This window comes from Callithrix jacchus, chromosome 3 (assembly GCF_049354715.1).
Source record: "Callithrix jacchus isolate 240 chromosome 3, calJac240_pri, whole genome shotgun sequence".
NCBI classification, from domain to species: domain Eukaryota; kingdom Metazoa; phylum Chordata; class Mammalia; order Primates; family Cebidae; genus Callithrix; species Callithrix jacchus.
Genome location: NC_133504.1, coordinates 92,349,572 through 92,369,278, shown reverse-complemented (window position 1 = coordinate 92,369,278; position 19,707 = coordinate 92,349,572). Strand labels below are relative to the sequence as shown.

General features: G+C 37.1%; 1 long non-coding RNA gene across 1 annotated transcript in view; it reads right to left on the bottom strand.

Moving 5' to 3' along the window:
• Positions 1-19,420, bottom strand: part of LOC118152231 (uncharacterized) — a 290,940-nt gene extending 271,520 nt beyond the window's left edge. Inside the window, exons 1-3 of the long non-coding RNA XR_004740753.3 lie at positions 19,311-19,420; positions 15,612-15,673; positions 15,421-15,525 (exon numbers count right to left, since the gene is read on the bottom strand). This is a non-coding gene — a long non-coding RNA (uncharacterized LOC118152231). The remainder of the gene's footprint in view (positions 1-15,420; positions 15,526-15,611; positions 15,674-19,310) is intronic.
• Positions 19,421-19,707: the final 287 nt, after the last annotated feature.

The window sequence follows — 19,707 nt, the reverse complement described above, 5'->3', positions numbered from 1 at the left end:
TAAGGGAAGCAGTGAGTGAATGTATGACTCCAGGAAACCATGCTTCTCCCACAGATCTGTGAAACCATTGGATCAGGAGATCCCCTCATGAGCCCACTCCACCAGGGCATTGGGTCCAAAGCATGGAGTTGTATGGAGTCAGCAGAGCAGCTGCTCAGGCACACACAAAGACTCAGAAGCTCAGTCCCCAGATCCCTGACAAAGGTGAATGCAACTCAGGCAAAGTGAGAAGTCTATATATACCCTTGGGAAGGCAGATAGTTGACTAGTATAACTTTTCCTTTCTACAGACATAAAAACTGGATTTCCAGGTTTCATGCTGTTCCTCATATAATAAATCAGGTCAATCTATGCATTCTTTTGTTCACTATTTCACAATACCTATTAGATATCTACTGTGTGTATAGCTATGTCTCAAGTATACAAAAATAAATGTGACCCAGAGGAACTTACTGGCACATTATAGTTGGAAAGTCAGGTACTTTCCTTTTGTTTTCCCAGCCTCTGTCTTAAGAAATCAGTAAAGGTCTCACAAACAGATGTAATTCATTTGTTTCTGACTTTCCCAAGCCACATAGAACACAATAAATAGAGTAAATAATGCCTGAGATATACTTAGAGTCTTCACCCAAGAAGGCTTTGGTTGGTTTTTAAATAATTACGTTAACAATAAATGCAACAATCTTTTGCCAATCAATAGAAGTACAATATTACAAAAACAGAACTTCTCTTTATTCTTCTCACTGGATTGGCTCAACAGCATAACTATTAACACTCTTAAGACCTAAAAGAAGACACTCAAAACTGGTTAGGGCAGAGAAAGCATCGATTCTAATTCACCACCTGAAGTCATATGACTCATCTGAAGCAGATGTGGTTTAAAAAAAAAAAAATCTAGGCCAGGAATCTCAAATTATCATGGGCAGCAAAGAAAGTCATAATGATTGTGCTGATGAGTCATCTTCCATCTGCTTCTCTTCCAGAAAATATAAGTCAAGGTACAGATAAGCAGGAGTAAAGCAATATCAAGAAAATGTAAAACACAGTGTTCTTCTGGAATGACAGAAGGAAATATGAAGGTATTAAAAGCTATCACAAGAAGATTAGATTGACTCAGAACCTCACTGAGAAGGCTGGGAAGATAGAGGTTTTATGAGACCCAATATCTTCAGTAAATAACATAGGAAAGGGAAGGCGGCCTATACTGTGGCCAAAAAGAGAACTGAAAGCCAAGAGACTCAATAGGTGAATTCTAGTTTACCAACTTATTCTTCCCACTCCATTTGCTGCCTCAAGTTGCAATACAGAAGACAGGAAATCTCACCTTCCTAATGAGAAGACTCCATTCTAATGCAGAAAATAAGCTGCGAGGGCACTTGAAATCTCTTCTAGATACTTCCACATCCATCATCCATCTCTTATGAACCAGTTTGGCTACCTTACTAGAACAGAGAATTGTTCTGTGAAACTATTCATTCCATTGCTCTTGTTTTATATTGCTAGTTTAGCATTCATCATTCTGTATTATAGGGCATTGCTTGTACTTTGTCTCTTTAATTTATACAAACTCCTTGAGGGTAGAAGCAATAACTAATTCATATATGATAGCAATAGCTAATTAATATTCATTCTTTTATTCTACAGTCTTTATCGAGCATCTATTATGAGCCAAACACTGTTCTTGGGGCTTAGGATATATTAACAAACTATGATTTCTGCCTCTGTGAATCTTACATTCAAGTGGGAGGCGGGAATAGAAAATAGACATCATAAATAGATATGCTAGTATGTTTGAAGATGATAAACATCATTGAAAAGTAAAACAGTAGAGTAAGAAAGATCAGAAGAACCAGAAGGTAGTGCTGAGGAAAGGGGAGTTTGCAGCACTAAACAGAACAATCAAAGCAGGCTTTATTGAGAAGGTGAGATTTGACTAGACTTGAAGAAGGTGGTGGAGTTAGTCAAGTGGATATTTGAGAACAGATGTATTACACTTTCTTCTGCCAGCTCCATCAGACATTTTGAGCCAGTGCTACCTTGGGACTCAGGAGATTTGGTAAGTTCACCAAGCTGCCAGAATACTTGTTTTTGGCTCACATAATACATTCAATGAGTAAAGTTTAGTCATTTTCTTACTATTGCGTGACGTGGGACACTGAGAACAGGAACAGAGAAAGGAGAAGCAGCACAGCACTCAAGAATGGGGTGGGAATGAGGAAGAGAGGGACTTCCACCGTCATCTGAATCAAGAAACATTCTGGAGATCTTGTGGGTAGAATGAAGTCAGCCCTTCCTATTTCCTAAATGTTCTGCTCTGTAATGAGTTTTAATTATCTAAAGCCAACATAAAACTCTGCGGAGCCTCTTTGCTGCCTTTAAAGGCTTCTTTTTGCTAGCTCTTTTTCTTTATTCTTTATTTCTGTGGTGACCAAAAGGAGCAATCTCAGCTATAATTTCTGGACAGGTCCAGGCAAGACAATTCCAGTTTTATTTTTCAGTTTTAGCCCTGTAATAGTTTTATACAATTATATCTTTCTATTGTGGGGGGCTCTTTCAAAGAAAGAATAACTAATCAAAATATATTTGAAAATATACTTATTCAATTAAAAATGTTTGTTAAGTGATTGACAGGTTGCAGGTACTGACTGTGTATCAAGCATACAAAGATAAGGAAGATACCATTATACTAGAAGTAAAAAGCTATCTTTAATATTTTGGGACATTGCATACCACAGCCCAGAACAAAACAACCCCAAGTTAGAGGAAAATGATAAAATGGATTTGTCATACTCTAGAAATCCAGTCAAAAGTACTAAACATTTTTTCAATGAAACAAAAAAAGTCATGTTCTGATGACTGTGTTACTGCTGTGATTGTCTTATGTAAAACTTTTAAACCCTCACAACGTCAACATTTAGCCATTAGTCCTGGTTCCTGTTAATAAGTCTGTGCTTCACTGAACATCCTAATCACCCACATTTACCATATTATCACTATACCATGAAAGAGGAAGAGAATGGAGACTTCACAAATGTCAGTAAAGAACTGGAAACAGTGAAGTGAGGAGAAGCCTCAAGGCAGCAACTAAGAACAACCTATAAGCACAGAGAATAATAGTGCTCAGGTTTTTGAAGACTACAGGACCTCTGGGAGTGACTCATTTGGAGACCATACTATTTCTGCCTTTGACTCCACAGTGAGGTCTGCCCAATTGTTGTTGGTATTATTATTTTATGTAAGATGTAGCTCAGTTGCCAAAGAAGTACACATTTTCCTCAGCCCTATATGTCACTTAAAGATTCTTCTAAAACTCAAATTAACACATAACATGTAAATCACATATACACAGTCTTTACTGTCATAGACTGTTCATAGACTTTTTGCATCAATGAGCAGGTTGTTATCGCTTCTGTGGCAACATCTTCTGCAGAGGCAACTGCAGATATGTGAGTATAGAAGGAGAAAATAAACATATCCCTCACAGTATGCTTTCTTTGTTTAATTCATTCACTAGACTCGTCATTCTAAGGAGGATTCTGTGCTGCTTTTGTTTTATTGCTGGGCCTATCCTGTTTCCATTCCCAAATCAAGTATTCCTGGAATTTAAGGTATCATTTTACTGGCCTGACCACAAGTTTCCCATTGTTTCCTCTGCTCACGCCCTCCAATAATGCTTCTCCCTAGATACTAAATTTACTGACCCTGCCTAGGACCCAGAGAAGAATGCTGAGTCCTCAGCCCCTGTATATCTTCAAAAAGGTAAGACAGACCAGCAAAGCAGTAAAATGACAGGCCCATTGTTTCAGCCCAACGCCGGGACTTCCCCTTTTGTATAAGCTGAGTCACATTTTTCCTGTTGTCAACTTGAAGCCTGTTCGTTGATGTACGATAGGGCTATCTTGCTGATATTTAAGCCAGACAGACAGGTTTCCTTGCATTTGTTTGCCTTACCTTGGACCCTTACCAATTAGAAACTGTCCACTGGCCAAAAGAGATAAGACTTGGTTTATTAAAGCTCAGATACTACATTGAATGAACTAATTTCTGACAATTTTCTTCTGTTAAAGTGCTATCCGAGGTTCCTGCCTTGTGCAATCTTACTGATTTTGACAGAGGTCTTTTGGGATGTATACGTGCATTTTATTCTTGATATCTGTTCAGTTGACACATGTTTTAAAACCACAGATATATTTGATTGGTTGGCAAATTGTGAAAACAGGAAGTCAAATAATGGAATCAACTGTGAAACAACCATAACAAGTGAAGCTTTTCTGCTTAAGTGCCAAGATGGGAATACTGCTATGAGTAACAAATAAAATGAAATGATAATGTCAATATCATTCCAGCAGGAAGAGTGAGCATCTGGACTGCCCTAATTATCATATTTTCAGTGCTTTATAACCAATGAAATGGTTTTTACATTTTAATCCAATACTGTTACTAGGCAGGATAAAAATCTCCAAAATTGAGAGAGGGATGTGGTGACATTTGCTAGCTAGGAAATATTTGAGTTTTCTTTTTTTTTTTGTCTGACAATTACTACCTGCATGGGGCTTAAAAAAATACCTTGCTGTTCTAAGTTAGCCTCTTTAGCAAATACTAGTGATTGCTTACTCTACAACAGGCACTGCTGTAAGCAGTAGAGTTATGAAGGCCGTGTCAAATTACCTTCTTGCTTATAAGCATTTGCATATTACACCAAGATTTTTCATGTAATGTCTCAAGGTTTCCAAGTACCAGTTCTCCTGTGACAGTCATCCTTTCATAGTGAATTTTCAAAAAGTTATCACCCAGTATAAAGAGTAAAAAAATCCTCAAATCAATACATATGTGGGACACAGACAAATATTAGAATAAAATGAAAGAGGCAATTTTTAGACAAAGACCAGGAAATACTATTTCACTAGTATGTATTAAGTTTATAAAACGTATTACTTCAAAAATTTCAGAAACATAGATGAATTTTAAAAACATTTGAATAAACTCTAGGTAGGACGATTGCTGACTGTAGAATGGGGGAAAGGGTGAAGCAAGTACCATGCCACATATGGGAAATCCTGTTCTTCCATCTTTCGTCTTCTGAGAATTTCTATGTGAAGTATGTTATGGAAATAATGGTATATGCCATCTATTCAGACAATTGTGTTTTTAAAGTATGATCAATATCTCTCAAGGTCTGCCTATGCCAGAAAATAATTTAAAATATTACAATGGGACATCTTAATGTCATCTTGTTGGAGGGAGAATTAATGAGGACTTGGTATAATTGATTGTTAGAAGATTATGTCACAATGCATATATTAATCTATTTAAACTTCACTGTTTTAGGAGGAAGCACTTTTGGGCCCTTTGTATATTTATTTCAGTCAGCCTTAATTATATTAAGAAATCTAACCCTAGAAATTTAAATGTAAAGGTGGAAGAACAGAAAGACAACCTATTCAAAGCTCACGTGTTACAGCTGAGGAAACTGAGGCACAAACAAATGAAATCCAGAGGTTACAGTATTTATACAGGGAAGAAGCTAAGCCAAACCTAGGTCACCAAGGCTTATCTCAGATCTCTGCATAGACAGGGAGATGAAATAATAAAACTGTATCCAGAATTATTCAATTATCTTATATCCCTTATTGTGAATTGATTCCATTTGGAGACCGAATCAGTCACTAATTGAAAAAACATTGCATTGACTTTCAACTCATGAATCTGCCCTAAGAGGTATTATGCTTATCATACCCATAGAGCATTACAGCACTGCTGGCCAACCCTGTACTAACCAAACGATCATTTTTATTGTTTCATAAAGGTGAAAAGTACAGAAAAATTCTTAGTAAAAAAGCCCTCCCAAAGAGAAATCCAGGGAAAATAGCAATAATAATGCAAAATATTCAACTATATAATTTCCAAGACTTTCATTTCACTGTACAGTCAAATAACACTATTATTCATTTCACAGCTATAGATCAATTTGCTCATGTGTGAAACCTATGAAATACAACCATTTTCTCTTCAGATGAGTAATCCTGGTTTGAATTACCCATACAATTTCATAAAAATACATTATTCCAGATGGACTCCAGTTGCGGGGCAGATGGAAATGTTTAAGTAAGAGACTAAAAACTTCATTATCCTAAATTAGGTAGTCAGAGAGAAAAAGTATGAATATAACTATAATCCAAATAATTTCTAAGTGTTCTGAATATTTTTAAAAATTCTACTTTCATGAGGAAAAAAACTTGAAAAATAATAACACATTTAAGTATTTTAAAAGTATATACTTTTACAGTCAAGTTTTTATCAAGTTGTAGCTACCATAATTACATTTCTCATAGTCACTTTCCATTTGTACATACTGAGCCAACCTGTCCATAAGCCAAGCTCAGGTTTATCCCATTCCTTCAGTTGATTGGACAGGATGTTCCCACAGGTATAGGTGCAATTTCTGTGAGCATCACTGCTGTGACTGTAGTGATCAACATGGGAATCTCGTCTACCTGCCCACAAAGCTTACCTGTACTCATTGTCATTGCATATGGCATTTCTGGATGTACATTTCTATCTAATGAAAGACTGCTGCTATGCCAATTCATATTTATGCCTTGGCCAGTCTGACAGAAGTTAGCTCATAATGGGCAGGTCCATTGGTACCCCATGGTCAAGAGTTCCATGGATCTCTTGTCAAGAGTTTGCAGGATCTTTGCTCCAGGAGCTGCTATGGACCTCTAAAAACTTCACTGAAATGTCAGGTCCCTAAAACTTCATGAAGTTTATCTCCCACACTCAGGCATTACCAGCTCTTACTGTAAAGGAATGAGTCACCTCTGTAAACTTTGAACATTCAGGGATGTCTACAGAGCAAAAATCCTCTGAGGGAATCTATCTTTATGTCTTCATCCCGTGTTTTAAGATCGTAGGTTTTTCATCCATGATCTGCCTTGGCTGAGCATCTCAGTGTCTCTGATGCTCTGGAATTCTACTTGTCAAATCCTGGAGTCTGTTTTTCAGCCATTCATTATTTCACTGTAGGAGAAAAGAGCCCCTTCTTAAGCCACCAAAGAGGTCCTAAGACTCTTACCCTTAGCATTTGTTTGTTAATTGTTCTCTGTTTCTCATTATCCCATTATAGAGCATCAATATAACAGTAATAACCAGCCAACTCTCTGTCCTTGTGCTCCCCACTCCATATCTCTTTCAAATCCCTGAATCATTATGACTGTAAGGGCATTTTCCATTGGGATGTTTCCTCAAGTCACTCCCAATGAAATGTTCAGCAATTGGATTGTCACTTTGTGCCAGGGACTATCTAGGCCCTGCATTACTCTCATGATGCAGTCCTCCTTGCCTGCTGAGAAATGAGTGAGCCAGGCCCCAAGCTCCATCTTGACACTTGACTTATCAGAATACATTTGGTATCTGCCATGTCAATTCAGGTCCACCCAGGAGGAGATAACAAAACAGGATTATACATGTTAGGTATTTCTTGGGGGAAAATCCTGCAAAAGATTAAGAGGGAGGTAGCAGAAGCAGAGAGGTCCTTCAGACCAAAGTGAAGAACTGGCATCTGTAAAAAGTGAAACAGAATGTTTATAATCTTGATTCAGACCATCTCTAACTCTGTAACTCCATATATTTTAACCACAAGTTGTTAGAAGAACTGGAAGTCGATGTACATGGAAAGGCCCAGCTCAGGCTCTGTGCAGAGTGGGTCCTCAGCAATGGTTAGTTATGTGTTCACTGCACATAACAGAGGAGTAATAATCAGAGCCCTGGGTGTCCTTCAAAGAAATGCAGTGACCATTATTTTATGTGTAGACAAGTAAATATGTCCTGTAAATGCCCCTCTCTGAATTTACAACAACCCCTGTTTCTCATTAAAGTTCATGGTTAAACACAATGTTTTAAATAACACAAGGAAGAAAACAGGATGCGCTTATCTCCTGTAGTTGTGACCTCAAAATGTATTCTGCTTTATAACTGTTATTACTAACTAAAATACATCTTTCCTATTCTTTCTTTAGAAAGAAGAAAAAAAAGGCTTGTAATGGAAACTAGGATAAAGCCAGCATATATTGAGTGCTGGTATGTACCAGGTACTGCTCTAAGTACTTTATGAATATCTTCTTTCCTCATCCTTACAACTCTTTGGAGTTAGAATTACCCACACCTTATATAAGAAAACACTCAAGGTTATAGAATTTAAATAACTTGTCCATAGTAGCACAGTTAATTATCAGAAATGACTAGTTATTGACTCTGAAACTTTATATGTTTCAGTTTTGCAAAACTCTTATCTGTAAGGTAGATTTTAATTCAAGAATTACAGAAATGTTTTGTGTTAAAATAATTTTTTATAAAAAATAATTTTTCCTATGTTATATATTTAAAATCTATAATAAATTTTGTCCCTATCCCTATTGAAACTATATTGTTTTAAATAGTTGTTCATAGATGTATTTCTCCTCATTATAAACCCTTGAGGGAGACTATTTATTATATCTAATTCATCTCATGCTAACCAGCTAGAATTAGGCCTAAATGTTATATTCACTTAATTTATGTATGCTGAGCCAAATAGGATAATTCCAACAACTCAGTTTATTATTCTGCTAATTCTCCACTTATTCTGATATAGCAAATAAGAATCCTGGAGAGGAAAACACATCCTCTTCTTTATTCCATGGGACCCATCATAGGACAGGCTATCTCAAAAGAGCCTTAAAAATCAGAGAGGACACAAACAGATGGAGAAACATTCCATGTTCATGGTTAGGAAGAATTAATATCGTGAAAATGGCTATACTGCCCAAAGTAATTTACAGAATCAATGCTATCCCCATCAAGCTACCATTGACTTTCTTCACAGAACTGGAAAAAACCACCATGAACTTCATATGGAACCAAAAGAGAGCCCGCATAGCCAAGTCAATTCTAAGCAAAAAGAACACAGCGGGGGGCATCACACTACCGGATTTCAAACTATACTACAAGGCTACAGTAATCAAAACAGCATGGTACTGGTACCAAAACAGAGATATAGACCAATGGAACAAAACAGAGGCACCGGAGGCAACACAACATACATACAACTATACAATCTTTGATAAACCTGACAAAAACAAGCAATGGGGCAAGGATTCCATGTTTAACAAATGGTGTTGGGAAAACTGGCTAGCCATGTGCAGAAAGCAGAAACTGGACCCCTTCCTGACACCTTACACTAAAATTAACTCCAGATGGATTAAAGACTTAAACATAAGACCTGGCACCATAAAAACCCTAGAAGGAAATCTAGGCAAAACTATCCAGGACATAGGAGTAGGCAAGGACTTCATGAACAAAACACCAAGAGCATTGGCAACAAAAGCCAAAATAGACAAATGGGACCTAATGAAACTCCACAGCTTCTGCACGGCAAAAGAAACAGTCACTAGAGTGGATCGGCAACCAACAGAATGGGAAAAAATGTTCGCAGTCTACCCATCTGACAAAGGGCTGATATCCAGAATTTACAAACAACTCAAGCAGATTTACAGGAAAAAAACAAACAAGCCCATTCAAAAGTGGGCAAAGGATATGAACAGATACTTTACGAAAGAAGACATATATGAGGCCAACAATCATATGAAAAAATGCTCATCGTCACTGGTCATCAGAGAGATGCAAATCAAAACCACATTGAGATACCATCTCACGCCAGTTAGAATGGCGATCATTAAAAAATCTGGAGACAACAGATGCTGGAGAGGATGTGGAGAAAAAGGAACACTTTTACACTGTTGGTGGGAGTGTAAATTAGTTCAACCATTGTGGAAGACAGTGTGGCGATTCCTCAAGGCCTTAGAAATAGAAATTCCATTTGACCCAGCAATCCCATTACTGGGTATATATCCAAAAGACTATAAATCGTTCTACTATAAGGACACATGTACACGAATGTTCATTGCAGCACTGTTTACAATAGCAAAGACCTGGAATCAACCCAAATGCCCATTGATAATAGACTGGATTGGAAAAATGTGGCACATATACACCATGGAATATTATGCAGCAATCAGAAAGGATGAGTTCGTGTCGTTTGTAGGGACATGGATGAATCTGGAAAACATCATCCTCAGCAAACTGACACAAGAACAGAAAATGAAACACCGCATATTCTCACTCATAGGTGGGTGATGAAAAATGAGAACACATGGACACAGAAAGGGGAGTACTAAACACTGGGGTCTATTGGGGGGAAAAGGGGAGGGCCAGTGGGAGGGGGAGGTGGGGAGGGATAGCCTGGGGAGAAATGCCAAATGTGGGTGAAGGGGAGAAGAAAAGCAAAGCACACTGCCATGTGTGTACCTATGCAACTGTCTTGCATGCTCTGCTCATGTACCCCAAAACCTATAATCCAATAAAAAATAAAAAAAATAAAAAAAAAAAAAAAACTTTTCTACTTCTTGAGAACCCACAGTTGTTTAACTAGCTTGTCCTGGCTAAAAGATAGGCATGAATTATAAGAATCAGCAGTCAGTCCTCATTGCAGGTATACATCTCCTAAATTTCCCCATGGTGCAGAGAGATGACCAATAATTATAGAAGCATAATTATTATACAATTAGTTGCTACCATAATTATGTTTCTTATAATCACTTTCCATTTTTACCTACTGAGCCAACCTGTCCTTAAGCCAAGCTCAGGTTTCTCCCATTTTTTCAGTTGATTGGACGGTATTTCCCCACAGCCATAGGTGCAATTTGTGTGAGCATCACTGGCCAACAGGGTGAAACCCAGTCTCCACTAGAAATGTAAAAATCAGCTGAGCATGGTGGTGTGTGCCTGTAATCACAGCTACTGGGGAGGCTAAGGCCGAAGAATTGCTTGAACCTGGGAGGTGGAGGTTGCAGTGAGCCAAGATTGTGCCACTGCACTCTAGCTTGGATGACAGAGTGGTGAGACTTCATCTCAAAATGATTGATAGATAGATAGATAGACAGACAGACAGAGAGACAGATAGATAGATAGATAGATAGATAGATAGATAGATAGATAGATAGATAGATAGGAAAAAAGATAAATGTAGCATACTTGTGATTTGAGGAAAAGATCATGAAAGATAACCTTACAAAATATGACCTTTACAGCAGCTTTCAAAGTTTACATTATGATGAAGAGCATAAGCATTAGAGACAGACCGGCCTTAGCTTGAATCCCCGTTTGTGACACTGAGCTGTGTGACCTCGGACAAGTTACTTAGCCTCTCTAGCCACACTTTCCTTGTATGTAAAATGGATAATAATAGTGCTGTTTGAGAACTAAAAGGAAGAGCAAATGTAAAGCACTTAGCACATGGCCGGCATATGATAAATACTCATTAAACAGGAACGAACTGTCATTATTATTTTACTATGTATGCAACTAGCTGCTTCATGTAACTGAAATGAATGATAACAACAGTGAAATTCACAATTCCAATTTAATAGATCTTTGCATTCCTACAGCATCTTTTATCTCAGAGGACCAAAGTTCTGGAAAATATTAATTCTTGTCTATTTTATTTGTACTAGTAAAGGCAGGAGCACATACAATGGCCTAGTTATTAAAAAGGACTATGACATAAAGAGCTAACTCCACATGCACGAAGTTATAGATAAATCCTTAACAGAATCTAGGTCTCTTATCTTGGATTTCTCATTAATTGTATCAGATTGTTTCCAGTGGATAAATATTATTTATTGGCAGTGTAAGTCAGTGCTGCTGATATATTACTCTTTTGGGGAGTGTTTGTTTTTTGAAAACTGCTCTCAAATTTTCTAAATGTGAATTTAAAAGTCTGTCAGTCTACGTGTGATAACACAAAACAGATTGTAAATGTAGTGGGATGCAATCAAGTCAAACAAATCCAGTGAGAGCGCCAGAAGCCTTTATTAGCACTGCTCCTGTTCACAGGCTTTGCTAATGATGGAACAATTGTTTGTGCTGATTTGTAGCTGGCATTGATATGCCGGCAGCAACACTTTCATCTAAAATCCAGCTCCAAATTTTTTTAATCCTGTCAATGAATTTGCTGTGTCTGCAAAGAGCAACTCCAAAGAACCTTTCTAAATAATAAGAAATAGGAATATTCAAGCAGTCTTTAATTCTAAATCCAGAGTGTTAGTTGAAATACACAATGATTTTTCTCTGTCATTGTTTTGTCATCTACTGGGATGCCTGCATCTCAACAACTTATGTGAATTAATAACTAAACACAGCTTTAAAATATTGAAATTGGCAGATGTTGAAGGAAAGTAAATGCTGAATTGCAGAAGGATATTCCAAGATTCCAAACTTATCTAACATTTTCTTCACAAAATAAAAAAATGCAAATGTGCTCTGGCTGCTGTTCACATTTACTGTGGGGACCAGTTTTTTTTTTTTTTTTTTTTTTAATCAAACAGCACCTGCCTCTCTATTCAGAGATGTCTGCGTGTGAGGATAAGTGCAAACAACAAAGGCTTCAACTGTGGCAGAGGCTGCATCATTTTCTTGGAACTTGCCATTATGTTTCAGGTCAGAGATTGAGGTTTGCTGCAGGGAATGGGGCTTTTAATATTAGGTGAATGGATTTTTATAAGAGGTTGGGAAGCTTTGCGTCTTAAAGAGAAAAATGGTGTTTTAAAAATAGCCACATTTCTTTTGTACTGTAATTATCGGTGCATGACGAATCATTTTTTATTCTGTCTATGTGAGCAAAAGGAAGTATCCTCTACCCATCTCTGTGGGCTGACCATTTAAATAAATCAAAATGTTCCCATATTTGATCAGTTTATTGGAAATATATAGTTTATCTAGAAAATTGATCCTGAAATGTCACTTTTAAAAGAGCATGAAAAATGGTACAAATTCATCAATTCGTTTAGGAAGTCATTGTCATATGTTTGCTGCTTAAACAAGTAACATTGAGTAAATCAGTGATTTTTTTTCATAATTTCTATTGAGAAAAGTTTCACATTGTGTAAGTGACCAAATGTCTGAAATAGGAATAATCAGCCTTTCTTAAAAAATAAAATAGTAAAAATATGAAGGAATAGAACAATAACTTGAGCTGATCCCAGTTCTAACATTGATGGAGAAAGTCTAGGCAAATCAGTTAATTCCTCTGAGTTTCCATTTCTGCATCTATAAAGTGGAAATGATAAAATGTTCCCTTCCATGACTGTTGTGGACAGGAAATGAGAAAATGTTTGTGACGTACTTTGCAAATGGTAAAACATTTTAAGAGCATCAGAAAGAAAAAGAGAAACAAATGGGATGGTAATAATAATTACAATATGTAACAGTTTTAATGACAGTTATAATATTAAGTATAATAATTCTTATTATTGAAAATACTAAATCCTGCCCAGAAGTGCTAGAAATTGGTAAATCCTCAGACCATGTCTTCATTATGTTCTTAACTGGAGGAAAAGGAGACATACATACCCTGTAATCCCACATTAAAAAGTGAAATCTATTATAACTGAAGTGGACTCCAGACCACATTAACACATGTTCTTTGAAACAAACTCTGCAGACCTTAAATTAAATGCATCTTTCTGCTTTTTTCAAAAGCAAAGTGTAGGCTGATAGAGGATCGTATTCTTGAAATGGCTTGCTAGGGTTTCAAACGACCTTTGCCCACCGAGCAGGGGAGTCGCATTAACTTGCTAAGGTTGTTTGTCTCTCTCATTAGATCAATCACTCACATGTTATGCAGTGTTACATGAAGTCACCAGTCAGTGACAAGCATTCATTATCGTATCTTTGCTCTAAAATGCAAAGCTTTACATTGTTCCAGGAATAAAATTTTTTAAATAGCATCCTTTAAAAGTTTCAGGGATTTTAGATGGAAAACTATTATACATTTCTACTTCTGAAACCAACATTCCAGGAAAATATATACACTTTTAATAGTAGATGCTGTAAATATACAACTTCCCACACTCCCTCTCTGGGTAATAAGTTGTGTGCTGAGAAGGTAAGGCAGTAGGTGGTTGCCTATGAAGAATTTATAGCACCACAGTTCATCTAGTTAAAGATGAGACACAGATGCAACTAGCATATATAGGTTGCCAATTCTTCCTCCTCCTCTAGTAGTTGTACATTATCTGCCTAGATAAGCTAGAAATACATTTCCCAAAATTTCTTTTCCTATATAGTCCTGGGTTAGTGATGGCCACAAGAGAAGTTTGGATGAGATTTGGGGAGTGGAAATGTACCAACAGCCATTACGCTCAAAAGATCATGGTTGCTCAAGGCAGGGAGGAACAGACAAAACTAGAAAATGGCAGTTTTGGTTTGTCCTGCTCATCCTGACCTATGTCCCTAGCTGAATGCCTGTCCAGCCAAACAGTAGCAACATTAGGCTACCAGCAAACCCTTTGCAGGTGAACTTGGAGGCACCAGCCACAAAGATCCAGCAACCTTCATCAGACTTCTATCCCAGTACTATTTATTATGTTTTATGTTTTATTTTGTGGGTACATGGTAGATATATACACACACACACACACACACACACACACATATATATATATACCCCATTTTCCATGATATTACATGCCTATATCAAAACATCTCATGTACTACATATATATATGTATCATGTACCCACAAAATTAAAAATAACATATATTATTTATATTATATATTATAATATATATCTACCACGTAGATATGTATGTATATGTGTGTATGTATATGTGTTTATGTGTATGTGTATATGTGGTATATATATATATATACCAAATGCCTTCAAATGATTTATACCATATATATATATATATATATGGTACATACATGATACATGAGATGTTTTGAAACAGGCATGTAATATGAAATAAGCATATTGTGGAAAATGGGTTATCAATCCCCCTCAAGCATTTATCCTTTGAGTTACAAACAATCCAATTACATCTTTTATGTTATTTAAAACTATACACTTACTATTGACTGTAGTCACCCTGTTGTGCTATCAAATAGCGTTTTCATTATTTCTATTTTTTAAAATCTATTAACCATTCCCACTTCCTCCCCTCACTCCTTGAACCCCCGCCCACCCCTCACAAACCATCCTTCCCATTCTCTGGGAACCATCCTTCTACTCTCTATGTCCATAAGTTCAATTGTTTTGATTTTTAGATCCCACAAATAAGTGAGAACATGGGATGTTTGTCTTTCTGTGCCTTGCTCACTTAACGTAATGATCTCCAGTTCCATCCATGTTTTTGCAAATGACTGGATCCTAGTACTCTTTCTGATTCTATTCTAGCAGTTGGACATGCATGGCTTCCCACAAGCTCTAACTCTTTAATTTGCTTACTCACTGTAGACCTGGTTGAAATCAGGTCCACTTATCAACGCAAGTCATTTGAAGGCATTTGGTATAAGGCGAAAACATGGGCTTCAAAGTCTTACAAATCTATGCATTCATCCTCTTTCCTCTTCTATCTGTATGACTTTAACCTCCTTAAGCCTCCATATCCACTTTCAAAATAAATGGCAATAAATCTTGCCTTGGTCCTAAGGGAAAAAACAAAAATTCCTTTGATGAGAATCTTAATCCTAAATTAGTCTTCATGTAGATTTGAAGCTAGAACACACTCTACCTGTGTAAGCCATAAAAATCTCAAGTTCAGGACTTAAAGTGACCCATGGTGGTTAGTTCATCCTAGGCAAAGGAAAAGAGAAAATACAGAAACTTTTCAAAGGAGAGCTCCTCAAACCCAGGACACGAAGCATCCAAATAAATTTCTAAGAAACATGAGCTCACAACAAACATTTTTTTAATTACTCAATGAAACTAAACACTGTTAACAATAGTAAGTAGAAACAACAAATAAGAGAATCTGACCTTCAGATCTGACAAATATTGAATTTGAAAACAAATATAGATTTCCTGTTTTGTGCCAGACACTATTCTAGGTGACTGGGATTAGGCATATCAGTGTGCAAAACTGCATTTCTGCAATTTTTGTGATATTATCTATATTTAAATGTTAAAGAATGTCTTTAAATTTCTTAAAGAAGTATAAGAGATTGTCAATATTTCAGCAGATTTGATAAAAAATAGAACATGAAGAAATGGAAATAATAATCATTGAAAACTCAATGGACAGGATAAGCTATAGGTTAAAAATCACCAAAGAGAGACCTCAAGCTTTGATCCAGAATGCAGCACAAAGAGACAGAAAATTTGGCAGGGGGGCGAATTCTACCCTGAGTGGTAAAAACCCTGTCTCTACTAAAAATACAAAAAATGTTCTGGGCATGGTGGCAGGCACCTATAATCCCAGCTACTCGGGAGGCTGAAGCAGGAGAAGCACAGCTGAAGCAGTGCTTTATTAGGAGAAAACTGAGGCAGACAGAGAGGTGATATTCCAAGTGATAATTGTCGAGATTCTTCCAGAAGTGAAAGGTAGCAATTCTCACACTCAAGAAGTCCAACAAATCACGAGTTTAAAATGAGAAAATAAAAGTTTTATATGGCAACAAATGTAATGGTAATATATTTCATAATATTTGGTTTAGGTAACAATGTACATTTTTAAATTTTATTTTATTATTGCTGTTATTTTTATTTTTTGAGATGGAGTTTCGCTCTTGTTTCCCATGTTGGAGTGCAATGGCATGATCTCGGCTCACTGTAACCTCTGCCACCCAGATTCAAACAATTCTCCTGCTTCAGTCTCCCAAGTAATTTCAAACAATTGCCACCATGCCTGGCAAATATTTTGTGTTTGTAGTAGAGATGGGGTTCACCATGCTGGGCAAGCTGGTCTCATACTCCTGACCTAAGATGATCAACCTGCCTTGGCCCCTTAAAGTGCTGGGATTACAGGCGTGAGCCACCTCGCCCTGTAGTAACAATGTATATTAAAAGATGGAATGAAATTTTGACTCCCTCTTAGAGACGTGCAAGTGCCTGCATGTCTCAGGAACCTGACAGTGAAGGCCTGCCTTAAATTCTGCAACTTGAGTCTCGCTTGCCTCACTCTTGTCCTGGTTCTTAGAGACAAAAATCTGTATCCGTGGTCTTATATTTAGAATTGTCTAATTAAATATATTTTTTAAATATACTGAGCTGTTTTTACAAAATTTATACCTATCTTTACTATGTTGTGATCCCATTTATATTTGGTATAATGCAACCACTGTAAATGTAGTTTGTTGAATTTAATGTAACCACCTCAACAACCAAGATACAGAACATCTCCATCAGCCAAAAAATTTCTCTTTTAATACTTTGCTGTTACCCACCTCCACCCCAATCCTTGGAAACCACTGACCTGCTTTCTGTCATTATAATTTGAATTTGACTTTTTGCAGTTTCATATAAATGGAATCATACAGTATTTACATGTTGTTTTTAAATAATAAGATATAAAAAATATCTAAAATAGCCTTTTGATTTGGGTAGAAAAAAGTAAAGAAAAAAAGGGGAAAAGTATCTAAAATAGCACTTCTCTAAAAATGTCAAATAACAGATATGGGTTATCTTTAGTAGCAGGAAGTAAAAATGGTATTGGATATATTTGTGGGGTTTTCCATTTACACTTTTCTTTTAAGTACTAGAGGGATTTTCAGGAGAAATACCTAATGTAGATGACTGGGTGATGGATGCAGCCAACCACTATGGCACGTGTATACCTATATAACAAATCTGCTTGTTCTGCACATGTGCCCAGAACTTAAAGTATAACAAATAAATAAACAAATTGCAATTCAGTTAATAAAACAATATTGCATAAGACAACCTGAAACAAATTAGCAGAATTATCATTTTTACACTCTTAGTTAACTTGCATTTAATATCAGCTTTTGTTTTTCTCAAAGTTCCATCATGGATGTAAGTTAAACCCTAAAGATGCTTAAAAATAAAAAGAATCTTTCACTCTACAGTAATTAAAATCAATGCCAGGGCTAGAGGTATTCAATTGAGTGGCCAAATCATAAATAAAATCATCTCATACCAAATAATTCATATGCATGGCCACTCAACACATTTAATAAGACTCAAAGTGTTCAGTTTTGAAAGAAAGAAATAATCCTACCATCACTAAATTTAAACTTTTTAAAACAAAAAATTAAATATTAAGTTAATTTTCTATGCATCTCTACTTTTTAATGGAGATGTATCATCTTTGAGCATGTTATAATATGTTTTTATAAACATGTCAAAATAAAGAATTTTTAAAGCATACTATAAATTAGAACAGATACCATTGCCATTTTTAATAATGAATCCCCTGTGACATATTCACAGATCTTTGATGATTTTCAAACCACAATTTGGGAAGGAAAAATTAATCTATGTTTACAAGCCTGAGAAGGAAAAATTAGTCTATGTTTACAGGCCACTCATGGGTCCCTAATTACTGTGCGTCACCAAATAAAATAGTCTCTTTTGTTAGTTGCCTTCTTTGAAGTCTCTGCATTATTTGATGCCATTTATCAGACGTCTCTTTCTTCCTTATAATCCTCTCATTTTTTATTTCAAGCCAACATTGTATTATTACTACTCCAACATGTATGGCTGATCTGTGTGTGCTTCTTCAGAAGCTTCTCTCCTTTCTCCATGGCTTTTCTTACCACTTTGTGCTTCCTTTCATTTGCTTAATCCTCTGTGCTGATCTTGGGCCTCTTCCCCGAGTCCTGCTTCATCTTGCAGGCTACATTTCCTGGGTACCCTATCAGCTAGCTTCGTTAACCAAAGGCAAGCACTAGAGGGAGAAAGGAGGCACGTGCAGGAGACACTGGGGAAAGGTGGGCAGATAAAGGATGGGAAAAGCCAGGATATTTCTCTCCCTCCCTCTTGCTGCCTTGGGTGCTATTTCTGATGTCTTGACTAGAACTGGATGCCTCAAGACAGCTTCACTCACTGGGCTCATGGCGCAGCCTGTAGTCCCAGCTCCTCGGGAGGCTGAGGCTGGAGGATTGCGTGAGTCCAGGAGTTCTGGGCTGTAGTGTGCTATGCGGATCAGGTGTCCGCACTAAGTTTAGCATCATTATGGTGACCTCCTGGGAGCTGGGGACCACCAGGTTGCCTAAGGAGGGTGAATTGGCCCAGGTCAGAAACAGAGCAGGTCAAAACTCCCATGCTGATGAGTAGTGGGATTGTGCCTGTGAATAGCCACTGCACTCCAGCCTGGGCAACACAGTGAGACCCCAACTCTGAAAAAGAAAGAAAGAGAGAGAGAGTAGGGGAGGGAGCGAGGGAGGGAGGGAGGAAGGAAGGAAGGAAGGAAGGAAGGAAGGAAGGAAGGAAGGAAGGAAGGAAAAGAAAGAAAGAAGATAACTTCACTCACATGTCTGACAGTTTTTTCTGGCTGTTGGCTTGATTTTCCTCCATAGGACCTTTTGTCTCTTAGTAGGCTAGACTGGGCTTCCTCACAGCATGGTGGTCTAAGGGTTTCATGAGGGAACACTAAAGCTGCAAGACCTCTTACCTAGAGGTTCTAGAATTTGCACAATGTCACATCCACCACATTCTGTTGGTCAAAGCAAGTCACAAGGCCAGGTCTTATTCAAAGAGTTACAGAAACAGACATTGTTTATTGATGAGAAGAACAGCAATATGACATTGCAAAAGACATGAAAACAAGGGGATGTGGTTCATTGGAAGCCATTATTTTAACAGTCTACCTCACTGAGTCCGAGTTCCAGAAACAGTACCTCTCTCCTAAACACAGTTTATGCTACCCC